The 17,055-nt window shown below is 49.1% G+C and overlaps 1 protein-coding gene across 2 annotated transcripts in view; it reads right to left on the minus strand.

The window, feature by feature from the left end:
• Positions 1 to 17,055, minus strand: part of PRICKLE2 (prickle planar cell polarity protein 2) — a 111,084-nt gene that overhangs the window by 59,289 nt on the left and 34,740 nt on the right. The window contains exon 1 of one of the 2 annotated variants that reach the window (XM_074602589.1): positions 2,261 to 11,127. The exons of the other annotated variant lie outside the window; for it this stretch is intronic. The gene's annotated coding sequence lies outside the window, so the exon portion shown is untranslated. Of the gene's footprint in view, positions 1 to 2,260; positions 11,128 to 17,055 lie in introns of those variants that run through there. 2 annotated transcript variants of the gene reach the window in all.

The raw sequence follows: 17,055 nt of genomic DNA on the forward strand, positions 1-17,055 counted from the left end.
TCCCATCTCCAGCCTGGTTAATACACACAAACAGAGCATTCAGAAGACCACCTCAAGATATTTTGTTTGTCTGCATAACACTGATGCCAGGAATAAATGTACATCTATACTTTTCGTTTAAAATTCGCTGCCGCCAGGAGAGCCAGCCTCCGGGAAGCACCAATGCCCATCTCTCGGCGTCACGTCCGCAAACGCCGGCACGTTTCCACGGCTGGCGTGGAAACGGCTGGTTGGATTTATAGGTCAGCACCTCCATGAATAAAGCGCTGGGGCTGTTTTGCTCAGTCTCTGGAAGCTGCTCACTTCCAGCCACCCCCAGTAAGGCATCTCCGCTGGGGAAGGACCCGTCGGTGGCAGCAGGATGCTCCAGCACCGCCGGCGTGGTCCCCTCGTCACCACGCTAACGCCGTGGCCATCCCACAGACCCCGTGATGTGGCAGCACTGGGGAGGCCAGCTCATCTGAGCTCCCTTATGGACCAAAGACGACAGCTGCCTTTTAAAAGGGAAAAAACCCTTTTAAAAGGGAAAAAAAAACTTTTAAAAGGGGAAAAAAAAGGGAGTACTTTTTTTTCCCCCCTCCTCTGGGTGAACAAATAGACTCATTTAAGGTGTAAGTAGATCAAGTAGCTAATTAAGGAAATAACCGATAACTTAATCAAGATCATTAGGGGAATCAGCGTGTTGCTGCCATTATTTAAATGGCAGCAGAGCAAAAACATGCTTGGGCAAATGGAGCCTCCAAAACCTCTGGATGGCCCGATCTACGCGCGGGGAGGCTCCCATGTCACCCCATTGCTGGTGCCCCAGCCGCTGGGGAAAACACTCAAAACTCCGCAGACGGAACATTTAATCATCCCCCAGCCACTGCTGCAAAAAAAGAGTGAATTATTCGCACATGGAGAGGAATTCGCCATAAGAAGCAGCACGGTTCTGCCCCGGGATGCAGCCCCTGCTCATTTTTGGCAGGGGGAAAACAACCCCTTCGCAGAAATAAAGTCAAATCGGTTGGGCCATATGCATTTTTGCTTTTGGCACCTTGTGTTGATGTTGCTCCTCAGCGGCTGCTCCCGGGACAGACTCCGCGCTGTGCCGGGGACGCGGTGACACAGCGACACGCTGCACCGACCCCTTCGGCGTTTATATTCCCACCAACGGCGAGTTTCTACTACCACACGCAGAAGAAGAAATGTGAATTTTTCCCCGCCCCAGCTCACTTCACCCCCTCAGCTGAACATCACGTCCTCCAACTTTACCGCCTGGTTATTGTAAGGATTTCTCTAACCTCCCCCCCCCCAGCCCCAAGGGAGTGTTTGCAACCAGCACCACGTCTCTCTCTAATTACTCCACCAGTTGCACAGATAAAACATCTGCTGGAAAAAGAGAAAGAATCCTAAAGCACACAAATGATTTGCGCTGCCTAAACAAAGGCAAACAGAGGATGCTGTAAAACACCACCCCACCCCACCCCCCCCCAGCAAACAGCCCCAGGACCTCTGCCCAGAGCAGGAGTCTGGGGGCTGCGCGCTCCTCCTCCAGCAGGAATGAACCCCTTTTTCCAACCAAACGCGTCGTTTCTCACTAACTCAGCCTCCTATCGGCTTAATTCCTTAAGTCTCCGAAAGCAACTGAATCCAGCAAGTTTGATTAAGTACTTAGAAATCTTTGTTTCACTTAAAAGAAGCCTTTGTTTTGCCTCAAAGGAATTGGACATCTTCTCCTGAATTCATGTGAACAAAAAAAAAAAAAAACCACAAAAAAACCCCCCAACATCCAAAAGTTAAAAATAACCCTTTATCCTGTATTAAACACAGCTGCCGAAGGTTCAAAATTCGCATTTTGTCATTCTGCCACAAATCCTTGCAACAGCTGAGAAGGCACACAGCACATTTGGAAATGCGGAGCTGAAATAAGCTCCAGCCTCCCGCAGGGTTTTTTTACTTTTCAGGGGTTTTTCAACAGTGTAAAAAAAAGCAGGAGCAGCTCAGGGGCTGGTGAGAGAACTCTGCACCAAGGAAAAGTTTTAGCGTGTCCGCTGGGTTGGATATTAGCGGGGGATCTGGCACATCCCCGCTCCGGGGGACGGCGGGACCATGCCTGGCCCCCGGCAGCCCCTGGGCTCTGCCCGCAGCGAGAGCCGGTGCTTGCGGAGGTAGGCGGGAATCCGGGCTGAAAAAGAGAATCATTTCCCAACGCAAACATTCATATGGTGTTAAAGCGACTCATATTTTCATATGCTAAAAATCGTGTGTGATTACTTACCCGGGCTAAGCAGGCGTTCGCTTCACACCCTGGAAAACTCCCATGGAAGGGGAAGGATGGGCAGAGGGGAAGGACGGGCAGAGGAGAAGGATGGCGAGCGCCTTCAGTGCCGGGGACCGCGGTGCATCCTCCGGCAGCGGCCGTGGTCATTCCGGGAGGGAAGGCTCCCCGGCTGCTGCCCCAGCTGGCGGAGTGACGCCCACCGCAGTTTTAGCTTATTGGTGAAAATCGTAAGCCCTAATCCAATCCTGTCCCTCTACCCAAATTTAGCTCTCCACGGAGCCAACATCCCTTCCAGTTTTGACTAGCGGTATGAAAGCAAAGTTACCTTGCCAATATATAAATCACGGAAAAGAGAAGCAATAAAAAAAAAACAAAACAAAACACGCTCAATTTGCTTCACCTCTTCCTCCCAAAACAGTTTCTTATCTACCCACTTCGAGGGGACCGCAGCCCTGCGAGTGCACTGAAGAAAGCCAGCAACGCCCTGGGTTTCGATCACCGGATCGGAAGTCAGTAAGGTAAATATCAGGATGCCAATAAACCCAGTATTTATCAGGATGCCCAACAGTACCGCTGACACATCTGGGTCCGGACTGTACCACATAAGGAGGAGGTTTACAGAAACGGTTAGCAAATGGTTCCTAAAGTTATACTGAATTTCACAAAAGTAAAAAGTAACTACTGAATCATAAAGCGCTGCTGGCAAACAGCTGGGCTGGCCGGCACATATGGTTTTCTTTTTTTTTTTTTTTTTTTTTTTTTGCAGCCTGGCGCAGACGTTAGCCGTAGAGACACGGCTCCCTTTGCTGCACACAAATCTGCGTGCCCGACCACGGCATTCGCTTCTGACACTGGGGCTACGGTGGGGGCTACTGGCCACAGCTGGGAAAGCAGAGAGCCACGTGGCGGGCAGCCACCTAGAAACCCCGCCTGCATCAGCAAACGACGGACAGGGAGAAACTCTTGCGCCTACTGCACGTTTCTGCTCTCGGTTACAGATGTGCAGCCCTGGAGCAGCTCCAGACCCTGGAGCTGGCCTTTGGGCGAGCGTTGAATGCTCACGCACGGAGCCACCGCCGAGCCAGGGGGCTGGAGCCAGCCGTATGCGCTCCAGGTGTCCTGGCGGACAGGCGGCAGGATCCAGATGCGGATCCAAACTGCTCCAGCCTTCGCAGAGGGTCGGCCATTCAATGGGCTCTATTCATGGAGGAGCGAGCAGGGCTTCCAGGAAGGCAGGGGAAGCATTTCCGAGCGGTATCCCCATTGTAAGTCTAATAAGTCTCTTTGCGTTTTAACCTCCCGCTTTTGCAAGCTTTAAATATAGAAATAATCAAAACATACATTAAAAGAAGAATTTATTTTGAACTTGGCAGCGTCGATCTCAGACCCATCCCGCTCGGGAGCGGGGCTGGAAGAGCCCAGGCAGGCTCCGGGAGGGCTGAGCCCGGCTCTCCAGGAACAAAAGCAGCTTACAAACCAGGTTTGCCACGTGAGAGCCTAATTAGAGACCGAAGCCCACACAGCAAACAGACAGACTACAGAGGAAATTGGAGTCTAATTTACATGGAGAACGATTACTTACTGCAACCAATTAGTGTCAAGCTGACTGACAGACTACCCAAAATACGGTCTCCCCACCCTCCCCTGCAAGTCTGAGCTTTCCTTGCTGCTTTGTTTTCCCTGGGTTGCTGGGTAGGTGAGCAGCACCACCTCACCACTGGGCACTGGATGGCAAACGGAGAGCTTGAGCTCCGTAACAAACACAGAGTTACAGCCACCCACGTGCTGATGGTTGGACTCGATGATCTTAACGGTCCCTTCCAACCTAGACGATTCTATGTGCTTTCTTTCCTGGTCTTAAATCTTTAAATAACATCCTGTCCCAACAAGAAACGTTCCCATCACTGCCCCTGCACTCAGCAGGGAAACGGGGAATCCCACCGCTGCCGGAGAGAGATGGTGTGGATAGAAAAACTCCTCCTTGGCTGGCACTGCACAGCGGTGCCCGCAGTCCCACCAGTGCCTGTGCCAGGAAGGACATCTCCTTCGCTCAGGGCTTCCCTCTCCAGCCGCCCTGGAAGAGGACGACTTCATCGTGTTTCCCAAAACAACAAACCAGTTGCTAATACTACAGGAAACCTGCCCCTCCATGATATCGGGTTAGTCCAAAAACTGGTGAACAGACTTTAGGAACTCCTGAAGGGCACACATGGAACCAACCAAATGCCTTTTATCTTCCTTTTATTGTTAAAGATGAACTGACTCACTCTACCATCACTCTCCCCTTCCCAGGATCATGCTCCTTATTAACAGGACTGTCTAATCCTTGTCCTTTGCTCCAAACCCTGGACTGCACGTGCATTTTGAATGCACAAATGACAACAGCATTTCAGTGCAACTTGCTGCGTTATTCTTGATAAACTTGTAAGGACAGCCTCTCTGAGCAGCCTCTCTGACTGCTCTTCAGAGAGCTCTCGTGTATGCGCGTTCAGGCACGCAGGGACCACATTTTGGATACTTAAGACCAGGCAATCAACCCTGCCTTTGAGAAGCACCAATACAAAGCATATTTAAGGACTTCATGGGCCTTCTGTGCGGACGAGATAAGTTATTCTTTTAATCTCTGCAGGCGACATGGGTAGATGTCATTTTAAAGGAAACATCCTAAAAAGAAAGCTTGGAGGAAACACTTTATGAAGCATCTAGTAGCTGTTTGGTAATATCTGGAGACAGCCAAGACCTCAGGTGGTGTAAAGCATCAGCAGGGATCCTTTGATTTCAGTTCACTTCAAGTCAATGGTGCTAAACCAATTTACACCACAGGAGCACCATCAAGAGAGGTAACGCGGGGGCATCTCACCTGGGTCTCCCTGGGGTCCAGCCACCACCAAGGCTGCACATCCTGGTGGCCCTGCTCTCCCTCTGCTCCCTCCTGGTTCAATTAAAAGTCGCCATTAATTACCAAGCAGATGCAATGAAAATGCACGCCTGCTCAGGCTCCTCAGAATTAGGCTGTTAATCTGGTGTTTACACTCCTGGCATTTCTCTCCTCCGCATCCCCCATCTCCCCCGGGAACCGACTCGCTCCCACTTTATCTGCAGCTCTAAGGACAACACACAGCGCTTTGTTTTTAAATTCCCCTCCAGTGCTACGCCCCGAACCATCTCTTCAGAGAGGGGCCTCCGCCGGCTGTAATTCCCATTAATTCCTCTTATGATTAACAGGTCAGCTCCCGCCACCCCGCTGACAACGGGCTTTGGAAGTGCAACTCTATCAAAATTATCTATGCATAAAAGAGGATCATTATAGGAGGCAAACGCCTCGCTGGGACTTTTATCAGCTGCGCGCTTGCTGCTCACTTTTGTGCCACGAACGACTTTATCGAGAGAGGGGAAGGCTTCAGCCTCATAGCTCTGCCCTGCGGCGGCTCCAGGCAGAGGGACCTCTCCTCGGTGGTGGGCGAGATGCTGATGATAAAGCCACGGAGGCAATCGCTCCTGCAGAGGGGCAGGTGCAGGCAGCAGCACGGGGAAATGAAGAGAAACCTTCTTCTGAGCACATCCCATTAGCGCTGGTGGCAATTACGGGTGCCCATCAAGGAGGTGGGCTTCCCAGAGCCTCCTCTAAATTACTTGGTGGGGAGGGAAGATGAGAAAAAGAAGGAAAAGAGGGAAAAAAACCTAACAAACCAACAGAGAAAAAGCAAAATAACCCTCCACAACGGTGGCAGACATCACCCCATCTGCGTGGGAGCATGGAGGAGCAACCTTCTCCCCACGGGCATCCCTGTGCTGGTGGTCACTCAGGGGAGACCCACGGAGACAAAAGGCAGTAAGACCAGTTATAAAACACTTGTAAAAACGCTAATGGTCTCAGGTCCTTTTAAGCCATCTTGAGCACTGTTAAATCGCTGGTTTTACTTGCTTTCTGGTTGGGATTTGCTTAGGTTTGAGCACACCATGTTTCCGCTGATACCCCTGTGCATCCTGGTGCCCAGGTCAAAGCCGGCGTGGACCCACGAGCTGACCCATGGCACAGCCATCGCTGCCAAGCCCTGCAGACCATCCTTCCCCTCAGGGGAAGTTTTGTCACTAGTTTTTTCACTAGTTGCAGGGCAAGAAAGGAAGAAACCAACTTAACACCACCTTCCTTTGAATATGCACTAACAGGAGCTATTGTAATAATAAAAAACAGAACGAAAGGCGAGAAGTTTAGTTGCAAGCACCAGGCAGTCCTGACCCTGAAACTCCTGACAAGGTGACACGTTATTAAGAAATATCCATATTAATCCCAACTGTAAAGCGCTGTGTTCAGCCAATTAAACTGCCTGAGCGGCTGAGCGCTCCCGGAGACCTTTGTACTCTCCATTTTTTTTTTTTTTTTTTTTTTTTAAGTGTCCTCTTAGGGAAAGGAATGGTTTCTGCAGAGATGAACCGCCCAGCTCCTTCCAGCCTCACCGCGTGTGTGTCTGTGTGTGTGTGTGTGTGTAAAATGTTCTTGGCTGCTTTCAAACACTGCACATTAATCTGCGCAATGGAGCCTGTCTCCTTCAGCATTCAGATGATTTCTCTTCGAAGCGGGTAAGACGGAGCTGTTCCACTTGGCATCACATCCCCCTCCCTGCCCCCTTCCAAGCTTTTTATTTATTTCTTTTCTTTTTTTTTTTTTTTTGGTATTGCCAGAATAGCTCACAAGCCATCACACCCCAGGCACGTGTGAACCTGGAGAAGAATATCCTGCTGTAGGAGTCCACAGATATATGAGACAGCCAGGATGCTCAGAAACAGAACGGGAAGATTACGGTTTTAATGCATCAAATTATGAAAAACACCACCACTCCCTTCCTGCAGCTTAGGACGCATCACTTACTTCTCCCTCGGCCATTTCTTTGCCTGTGGCTGAACTCAGAGACTCAGAGTGACAGAAACTGTTTCTTGAATTAAGGGCTGCTGGAAATGAAACCCCGGAGAGGTCTACGGGCAGTGATTACTGGAATTTGTTCCCGAGCAACGTGAGCCCCACTGTCCCACCTCGAGGAGCCCCACGCACCAATAAATGGGAGCATCCCCACCACGCAGAGGGCTGTCCTGTACGAAGCCAGGCATTTTTATTAACGTCACACTCAGGGCTTGGATTTTTGTACCTGCCTGCCCCAAATTTACACAAGCAAGCGTCCCCGTTGGCTCAGGCTGCTGCCAGCCAGGCACCTGGCTGTTTAAATGCTAAGACATTCTGCATCTGCTTCCCCACAGCAGAAACTTCAGCTGCAGCTTTGGCCATTGGGAAGCGTAACCTTGTCTGCGCCCCATGGGGAGGGTGATGCTCGTCCCTGAACCGAGCGGTCCCTTGCCATGAGTTATGGTGGACATTTCCCTTCTTCACCCTTCTCTCATCACCTGGGGCATTGCGCTCCACAGAAACGCCCAGAGCCTGAGGAACGGAGCGGGAACGGAGCGGAGAGGGACCACAAACCTCCTCCCACGCCTGATACCAGCAACCGTGTCATCATCGCCGCCAAAGGGATGAGCAGCTCTCGCCTCCACCATGGATGGGGCTTCTCAGGAGGGCGGATGGTTGGGAAGGATAAAAGCTGTCTAAGGATGTACGAGCAGCCGAAGCCCTGCCACGCACTGGAAACCCAGCGGTCCTGCAGCACATCTGGCGTTTTGGAAGCTGCAACAGGAGCACCGTGCACTTTCCCTCATTTCCAAGCATTCCCAAAATTCCCAGCTCCTGGCTACAGCCATTAAACACACAGTTCTCAACACTGAAACCCATAAAACAAAACTCCATATGGGGACTGTCCCCACAAGCCAGCCGATACCTGCCAGCAGCCGTAATCTCGCTGCCATCGGATCTGCACAATAAACGAGACCATTTTACCGGGGCTGGGTTTTTCTACAACTAAAATGGAAACAAAAATTGGCTTGCGAAGATGAATGATGCCTCTGATAGTTTTTTGCTGCACTTGATTAAATGCAGCACACAACAAACCCATTTTTTCCTCCTTGAACGATAAACTCGATAGTCTAAAATTAAGCCCAGCAGGGTAAGAACGATCCTGTATAGATTTCAAAAGATACCACCATTTTTTTGGGAAGCCTGCCTGCAATGTATACACACTTTGCAAAATCGCTCGAGTACCTCTGGCACCAAATATAAACACAGGGAAAGCTACAAATCATGTAGTGTTTTTACCTCGATACAGCCTACGCCGCAGAGTACCGCCGTGGTTTGCCATTTCATGATAAACCAACTCCTTGCTTTTGATCATTTTAGTGTGTAACTGGGAATGTGAATGTACGATAGTATCATAAAAAGAAAATGGGAAGAAAAAGCCCAATCAAAGAAGTACACCAACCTGAACCACGTGCTCCCCGACCAAAGGGTATTTGTAGATACCAGAATTACCATTTCTCTGCAAGACAACTGATCCTTTTCATGAAAATATAAGAAGCCCTAGAGAAATTCTGGTTGATCATTATTAAATGAACAGGCCTCATGCATTTATTTTTTTTTTTTTCCCCAGGAAAATGACTGAAGCTTGGCTTTAGCATAATCCCGAAGATTATTTACATCTTCTGCAGTTTTTTTTCCACTGCTACTGAATAATCAGGGCTCCTTAGAAAACCATAGCCAGAGAAACATAAATCCTTTTTTTTTTTTACACATTCTTCCTTGCACAAGAGCTCCTGCTCAGCAGCGGGGAGGTTCTCTTACCTCTCCTTGATCCCCAGCTTCCAGAGCCAGCTGATGAAATGGGAGCTCGGGTTGCCTTTCAAACACTTTTATTTTCAAGAGAAAGGCCTAAAAGAGGAAAAAATTGCGTCTCCTCAGAAGGCAACAGGAGGAGAGGCTGCCTCTCCTCTTTGGAGGAAGGGGCTCCAAAACACTGCAGGTTCCTTGAGTACCGCGATGCCTTGGGGAGGGAATCTCACAGGGATGCTTCAAGACAAGCACTTTGCTTTCTGCTTCAGCATCCTTGTTGTTTCCAGTCCCACAAACTCCCTTCCTCTCCTGCTTTTGCCCTATCCACTACAAATGGCTGCACACGGGGAATGAAAACAATTAAATACTCTTAAACAGGCAGGGCTGCAATTGCAATGGTAATGAAGTCGTTATGCTCCTTAATGTGCTTTCTAAAAATAAAATTACATCCAGGTATACACATCTGCACCGTGCCCAGCCGATCTTCCTAATGCAAATTCTCTACCAGCCTGGTTTGGTTTTGTTGTTTCCAAGCAAACCCGGCACCATCAGGACAACAACAAGGGCTTGGCTGATGTTGCCCAGATGTTGCCCAGGGAGGTGGTCGATGCCCCATCCCTGGAAACATTCAAGGTCAGATTGGACAGGGTTCTGATCTAGTCGAAGATGTCCCTGTTCATAGCAGGGACTAGATGACCTTTAAAGGTCCCGTCCAACCCGAACTACGCTATGATTCTACATGCAGGGTCCCAATAGAGCCAAGGGTCACCTCTCAACACACAGGGCGCAGCCAGGCTAAGGGACCTCTGCTCCACAACCAGGTGCCATCAGGGGTCAGGACCGACATCTCGTCCCGCTCGTGTGATGTGATCCCTGTCACCGTTGTGGGGACAGACATCGCCAAGGTCTAGCCTGGGAGGGATCCCATCTGGTGAGCAGCATTGGTTTGAATTACACAGCAGCCTGTGCTGCAGAAGGCTCATTTGCAGTAATTAGAAGCATCATGTGGGCACACGGGAGGACTTCAAAGGATGCCGGTTGCCTCGACAGCACAAGTCTCTTTTTTAGTGGTCAAGAGGCAAGAACTCCCCCATGCCCTTGAGTATCTCTTAAGAAACCAAAATTATACAGAATTCTTTTTTTGGGAGGGAACCAGACAGGTCACAGCAAAACTGCTCCAGGGAAATTTAAAGGTCCTATTTTTTATATATCTTTTAACGCGTGCAATTCACTTACGCACACATGTCCCCCGCCCAGACACACAGCCATACGCACCGCTTTGCTTCTGCCGGTCTCCCCAGCCGAACACAAACAAGGGTTCATGTACATTGGAATCTGTAGGAAGCTTAACATTTACTTGGCTTTTGTGTAAACACTTACGTGAATTACACAAGTTTCAGCCAAGAGGCTCGGTACCCCGCCGTGCTGAGCCATATAATTCATTACAATTAAAAGCAGAGAGCGAGGCAATCAGGCTCGCCCGACGCTCTGCTGGTATGGATTTGCTCTTCCAAATGGTTTCCAATTTGTCTTTCCAGCGGCTCAGCCTCTCGGGGAGAAACCCCGCCAGTGTCTGCCCAGTGCTGCCTGGGGCTGCTGCGCCTGCATCCCAGGGCAGCCCGTGCCCACGGGCTTTGCCGGCTGAGAAACCGGCTTTGCCGAACCCACGGCACAGTGGTGGTACCCCAAAGGTGTCCCAGCCACAGCTGCACCATGCCACCAAACCAGGACGTTCAATTGTACCATCAGGGTGAGGGCAACACTCGCCGCAACCCACCTTGCAGGCAGGCGAGCCCTCCCTGGGTGCAAGTTATATACATCCAGAGCATCACATCCTGACAAAAGCACTTCAGTAATAATGCTACTCAACAAAAGGACCCCCCAAATAAGCACGTGCATCACCCCAAACTGCAAGGCAGCATCTATTCCCCAAGTCTCTGCCTTTCTTATTCAGTATTCATAATATGCTAAGCTATTAAACTATCCTACGGAAAGCGCCGCGGCTTACAGTGCCGCAGACAAGTGGTGTTATCATTTGGTATTTCTTCTTTTGTTATTACAGTGAATCTTCCTACACCTCTGAAAATAATCCAATTATTCCTTACCACTGGTAAGGTCACCGTCGCTTTGAACAGAGATTTGGGTAATACTCTGATTACTCTTAAGCAAATATTGCTGGGACTTGGGCAGAAATTTCAGAGAGATTGAAAATCCATTTTACTGGAAACCACAGATGGAAAAATATTCACACTCTAGAGGATCTAAACAACAAAAAAAAGGTATCATTTCTCTGCCTTATTAGAAAAATATTAGTTTATCTGGAATCAACTGCATAGATATATTCAGCTATTAAAACAATATATAATTTCTCATATCATATAACCTTCAAAATACGGCAATCATCGAGTCTTTATTAAATGTTCCCATACGGGCTCCAAAAGGTATTGAACTACTTAAGCGCAATATATGGAAAACAGCAGAAGGTCTGTATCACTTGTGGGAATAAAAGAGCTCCCAGAGAAAAGCAGATATCAAAGATCGATCTGTAATAAGGAAAAGGAAGTTAACATCCCTTACAGCGGCCTCAGAGATAATTTTTCTGCATTGAGCCAACGAGATAACAGCAGAATCACATAAAATACAGATGATGCCAAGAAAAGGCGTCTATTATATTTCTTTTGGTGCAATTAATCACGGGTTCTTTACTGTCAAACCATCTTTAGGTAATGGCAAAAAAAGTGAAAAAAATACCCAAGCCTTTTTTTTTTTTTCCCCCCTTAAGAAGGAATTAATCATATTGTCACCGAAAGATGGTTTTTCTGACATCACTTTTCTTGTACTGGCCAACTGATATTAAAAACAAAACACTGCTAGGCCTTGCTATCCTTCTGCTGAAGGAGAGGTAGGATGCTCAGAATTAACCCCTGAGTGTCCTGCCAGGTGGGAACCTCTCAGCGATACCACCAGAAAACCCAAACGGGTGTCTCTGCACCGGGGGAAGGATGGCAAATGCCAACAGCTCTGGGGCTGCCTGACCCACGGACGGCTTCTCCTCCTCCTCTCCTCCCTGCACCAACATCGCTTGCTGGAAAGCTTCCCCCCAGCATCCCACGGCTGGGATCTGTACCAGGGTCCCGGATGAACCCCCACTCATCCTCGCTGGGTTTGGCACTGTGACACCCCTATGCCCTTTCCACAGCTGTATTTTTTTCCTCCCCATTCTTTCAGACTCATGAGGTTTCCAGCATCGCGGGCGGGATGTCAGAGCCACTGGTGTCACAGTGCCACATGGGTCAGCCCGTCAGTGACAGCCAGTGACACGCCACCAGGGATGGGTGAGTGGGCAGAGCGCTGTCTCTCTCCTAGGAAACCTGCTCTGTCTGCCTCAGACACGCCGAAATCCCAAGGGGACGGGGAAGAGTTGAAATCACACTGAGAATTTAAACACCGATTTAAAGTCATCCCCCACTGACCAGGCAGCCAAAGCAACCCGTGATGTCCCCTCAGTCCTCCCGATGGCTTCACGCACCCCAGCGAGCTGCCGAGTTGCTGTAGCCCAGTGCAGGGCAAGCCACGGGGCTGGAGGAGATGCCCAGCACCACCCCAAACCCTAACCCTGACTCTGCCCTGCTTGGTTGTGCCTCCTGCCTTCCCATCTCAGACCAAGAAGGGCACCAAGGCGGCTTGGAGAGCAGGGGACCACAGCTGGGGCAGCCTCTGCCTAGAAAAGATGTCCCGGGGACAAGGATGCCCAGGGGACGAGGCTGCCCAAGGGACAAGCAAGACCACTTTCAACGCTCATTACCCACTGGACAGCTAACGAGGTGCCGCAGGGTGCCCAGACACCTCCCAGCATTGGCCTCACACCCCTCTCCCCCCAGCCAGGAGGCAGCGAGCGGCCGCACGGGGCATGTTTGGCAGCGGGAGGCGATGCTGATGCTCCCATCCACACACTTCAGATGTTTTCTGTTTTGAACCCCAGCCCCGGTGCCTTTCTCCCGTTTGCTTCTTAATGCTTTACTCATTAATGCCCGCAACCCACCCTGCGGCACAGACACCTGCGCGCTTCTAATTGCTCCTGGATTGCCTTGATTAGATGGCTTTCAGGGACCTTTGACTCTTCTCTCAAGAGGTAACCAAGAGACGGGCCGTAAGCGAACGGTGCCAATCCAGATTGCGGGGCTTTATTTCTTCTTGTACATACACAACACCACACGGCTCGGGCTCTGCTTTGATCTTCCCTGGGCATCCACCGTCTTGTGAAATCGGAGAGCGAAGGGTACAAAACACCGTCTAACAGCAACGGCACTTCCACCGGGCTGAAGACTCATGCCCTGTGTGATTATTCCTACAAAAACATAAGTAAGCCGCAAACTCATCCTCCCTTTTTTGAGTAATAACAATATTTGCATATTTCTTTTGCAGCACGGGACCTGTTAGTTTGAGGTTGTTTTGGAGAAAAAGCAGCAGCCTGAAAAACTGAATATTTAACAAATAAACTGGGTTTGTGCCTTAGGAAGAAAATTTGCTATTTTAAGCATGTTAGATTGTTAGGTTAAATATCAGGAAACACAGAAAGAAAAATACACACAGTTTTGTGCTCCCTGTTAACGGTATTAAAACCCAGCACACAGGAAAGCCTGCGGGACAGGATTTTTAAAACCATCCTGCGAGTTGCAGAATAACCTCCAGGTTAAAAGTGCATTAAGATAATTATATTCAAAACATCCCTGTCACCTGGCACAGTCTTGTGCAGTGAGTGAACTTGTGCTGGCACGAAAGGCGTCCGCCTTCCCAAACCCACGTCCAGGGATGGGTTTTGCTCCCAGTGAGTGAACAAAACCAAGCCGTGCCATTGTTTTGCTGCCAGCTGCAGAAACAAGTCATCCTGGCCACCTCAACAGGGCCAGCGCCGGCACGGGGACACAGGACCAGCTGCTGTGGGATGCAGGATGCAGGTGCTGTGGGGGAGCCCGGCATCCCCAAACACCCACGTGGCTCCTTGCAGCATCCCCTGTCCGAAAACCAGCCTGGGTGAGAAAGGCTGAGACCTAAGAAATGATGGATGGTGGAGGAAGGAACAGCACCATCCGAGGAGAGGCAGGGAAAAAAGCAGAGCCAGGTACCAAGCAGTACCCATGATTATCCTGGCACGGCACAGCCTTGATGCTGGCAGGGTTTTCAAGTAAAAAAATAAAAAAATTTAAAAAAACCCCACACCCAACTCAACCGGCAGACCCCTTTCTAACGTGTTTGTCACAGATTGAGGAGGAGTATCAAAAGTACAGTTGTGTTTAATATTGTCAGTTCACAAACAGCACCTGACAGTGCCCACTGGGTACACCACCTCCCAAATGAACTGTACAATCGGGAGGACCAAGAGAGGTCCGTTCCACTCCCATTTGCACCGCTGCTTTTAACCAGGGCTGCTTAAATGACAGCAGCCCGGGGAGGCCGGCAGCACGAAGAGAAAACACTACGGGTGGATTTAGCACAGAAACCCAAGACAGCTCATTAGTGCGGAAGCGAGTGCTGTCAAAGAGCTCCTGTCTGCACCAAAGCACCGACCCGGCGTAATTGAGCCCAGCTATTTAACCAAGAGTGAACGAGACTTTACCGCACGGCGGTGAGACGAGAGCCTGATGCAGACCCCGTTCTGCAGGTACCACGGCGGGGACGATGGTGGCCCTTGGCCACAGCGGCAGCCTGGGGTGGCACAGCATCCCCACGCAGACCTAACGCAGCCTGAAACAGCCAGCAAACACCACGTATGGGGTTTTTTCACAAATCTCGTCAAATAACCAGCTGCACGGAGCAAATGCACATTGAGGTAACGCCACTCGCACTATCGAGGTTCTCATCAGGGACGAGCATGTCATGAATCACTGCTGAAGCCAACATTAAAATGATATTGATGTCAAGAATCCCAGGCGTCCCATTTGGTGCTCATATAACATATGGCACATGTGAATTTTACAGCTTTTGTATTAATCTGCCCACAATGCCATCACTTTGCAAGATTTCATGAAATATTAAAATTGCCGAGGATAATTTATTTTACAACTCCAGGCAAAGGCCCTGGGAACGATGAGAACCTCCCCATTAAACTCACACAGGTCTGTGACTCGCAGCCCTAATATCTCGCATCTGTTTGCCGAGTGAGGGAAAGACGCGATGTCTTTCAACTCGGTTATTTGATGGATCGGCCTGAATTTGCTTATTAAGGTTTCTACAATCCATTATCACGGCAGGAAACAGAGGGAGGGATGATAGACCAGGCATGTTTATCAAACCATGTGAAGTCCAGAGAGACACTCAAAACAAATCTCTACAGCCGCTGCAGGAAAGCGCCAGGCATCTTTATCGACAGCCCAACTGTGAATTGCACAGTTGGCTTTGAAAAACCCAACAGAAGGCTATGACGTATAGGGACAGTATAGAAAAAGACTGGATTTTCATCTCTTATGATAAATATAGAAGCATTTCTAAAGGACTCTGGTCACCTGCGTGCAAAACAGTATTTAAGACATCAGCAGGTGGCCGAAACACTCGTGCACCAATGCACAAACCCAAGCAGTAACGGATGGTGTTAGAAAGCAGCTGGGGCCAAGATATTCCCTGCTGTAATGATTACTGTAGAAGAGAGTGATTTCTGCAATACGTATCGGGAAGATCCGAAGCCAACAGCTGCTGGGAACTTTGAACAACCACAGAATTCAACAGTAAATCTCCGATGAATGGATAACACCTTGCAAATCTCTTTTCAAGAGCAGGGAACGGTATAACACTAGTGGCCTGTTGCAAAACTATGTGGGCACAAGATATAAAGTCAATATTTCAACTAATTAATCACAAAAAAAGAAGGGCTCGTGGAAGGTCCCTCAGTCCAGCCTCACGCCCCGAGGGGGAGGTGCATTGAGCGTGTGGGGAATCACGGATGCCTCAGACCTTGGCTATGTCCATGCACGCAGGAAGAGGCAGTGGGAGAAATCAACTGCAGCATCCCATTGTCATGCACCAGGTCGTGCTGACGTCCGAACAAACAGTTAGTAATTCCTGTGCCTTAAACACAGCACACACAAACTTCTGCAAAACTTATTACTCCCTTATTTCTTATTGCAAATTGAGCTTATTGAAACCCTCCGAGCCTCGCGACCAAACAAATCATCCTATTAAACATGAACTGAAGGGAATGGGTGGAGATGCATCTGCTTAAATGAGAGCACAATTGGTCGTTACTGAGCATGCAATCATGAAAACTTGAGTCTGTATCTACGGAGATGTTTCCCATTAAAAAACATCTCGGTAATACCAAATACTCTTGGACTGCTTCTCCACAATGTAAAAAATCATGTGCAAAAGTACGTTCTACTTCCAAGACACCATAAACATGAACAGCAGAAAAACAGCATTACGAAAAAGGAATTTCAAAGTTCATGTTACTGCCCCAAATGGCTGCACTGTAACCAAATGCACAAACAGCATCATCCATAAAATGGCCATCATCTGCCCAACAGCAGCCTGCAGTCAAAATCGCAAATGATAAGGACTATGATGATGATAAATGAAGTTGGACTGACCACGGCAGCGCTCTGAATTACACTTTGATTCTATTATTTCCAGCTCCCGCAGCACATATGCTAAATATATTGAGAACTTATTATGGTGGCATGTGGATTTGCGCATGGATTTCAAAGGTATGTGGATTCACATAAACAGAGTGCGAGCGTGTGCTCGCTCCAGCCAAGACACTCATTTATTCTTCAGATGCATTTATGGGTGGGAACGGGTTCGTCAGCATCGCTGCTCGGTTCATCCGTAATTAACATCTGGATGCCAAAAGAGACGAAAGCTGACACAAGGCCCGAGCCTTCCAAAACTTTGCAAGCTCTCTGGATCCTAGAAAACTGAACGCAGAATTAAGTAAGACCTCTCTCAATCTGTAAAGGAGAATTTTCATTTCCAGTTTCAACATGTGCTAATTGTACAGACGCGTTGGTCCAGGGTGTTGACCCAACACCGCAGGTGATGAGGGATGACCGAGCAGATGGAGTGATCACCCAGCACTGTAGAAACAAGGAGA

Source organism: Larus michahellis, chromosome 10 (genome assembly GCF_964199755.1).
Source record: "Larus michahellis chromosome 10, bLarMic1.1, whole genome shotgun sequence".
NCBI classification, from domain to species: domain Eukaryota; kingdom Metazoa; phylum Chordata; class Aves; order Charadriiformes; family Laridae; genus Larus; species Larus michahellis.